Raw genomic sequence first — 1,365 nt, forward strand, 5'->3', positions numbered from 1 at the left:
ACGTTCTCAATGCAGAAGGTGAGTAGTCGACGGTTTTTTAAAGTCACTAATAAATGAAGACTGGTTGCACTGAAACTCAACGTGAGTTAAAGTTTCTCTCTCCAGAGTCAGACTTGAGTGATTAAAGGAATTAACTGGGTCGGAAAGTGGGAAGATGGATACATCCGCAATGTTAAGGTGATAGTTTTAGTCTAATCCCTGTACTTTTACTTTTTTATTAACTCTTTAGTAAAATTATTTTTTTATGAGAAACTCAAAGATTATGGAATACATACACTATTATTGCAGAGTGTCTAAGTTTATTATGAAAGGATTCTCCCAGTATGTACACAGGAACCCAACTGTCAGTTTATTTCCCTCCCCCGCCCCCCACCCTGCCCGCTGCCACCGCCACCGGCGTACCAGCAACAACAGGGTTCCTTCGTGGTACCCAGAAGAACCGCAAAACTGCTGGGGTGAAAACACCATCGATGCCCCCTGTGTTGTGTACTTTACATACGCTGAGGCAGTGTGATAAAGCTCTCAACACAGCGGCCTATCCAGGTAAGGTCATCCACCAAATGCATGCTCCCAGGGCTGAGAGAGACTCTCACTACACACGAGGATACTGAGACCCAAACTCCAAAAGCCTGAGCTCGGGTCCAGGGCACTGGTTCCTCCACAGTAGCAGTGGGACACGGCAGAACACCTGGGAAGCTTTCAACACTACACCTACAGGGCCCCACTGGGAGTCAGAGGGTCTGGGGACACCCGTGACCGGGTGCAGAGGAGTGAATGCTCAGAGAGCAGGGATGTAGGGGGTCGTCATTCCTTGCCCTCCTTTTTTCACAGTTGTATATAACCAGGTGATACATACAAAAACAAACATACAGTTCGCTTTTATTTATAATCAAATGGGCGCTATACTTTCAAGTGCCTAATTCCCACTTTAAAACTTCATGCTGCTGGCAAGCCAAGATACTACTTTTTTACACATTAAATCCCACACTGGGCTTCAGGAGATAAATTATAAGAGAAAATAACTCACCGTCATCCCCCTTTGCCATGAGACCGGTAGCTCTGGTCTGCCAGGTATTGATAAGAGAAGGCAGCAAATCAGTGGACAAAAATCTTATGGGAGAGACGCCTGGCTGAAATGCCAGACCCCACCCCAGAGGGAAACTGGCCCCTCTTAATCTGGAGTTATTCTCGGACCAGCATGGACAGCACCTAACCAGCCGTCTGCTGCAACGGAAAGCATTAACTGACACCTGTCACAGAAGCAAAATCAGGTGGGTGGGGGGGGGGGGGGGTGCTCGGCCCCCCCCCTGCCAATGCAGGGGATACGGGTTCGTGCCCCGGTCCGGGAGGATCCCGCGTGCCGCG

This window comes from Lipotes vexillifer, unplaced genomic scaffold (assembly GCF_000442215.2).
Source record: "Lipotes vexillifer unplaced genomic scaffold, Lipotes_vexillifer_v1.1 scaffold982, whole genome shotgun sequence".
Classification (NCBI taxonomy): domain Eukaryota; kingdom Metazoa; phylum Chordata; class Mammalia; order Artiodactyla; family Lipotidae; genus Lipotes; species Lipotes vexillifer.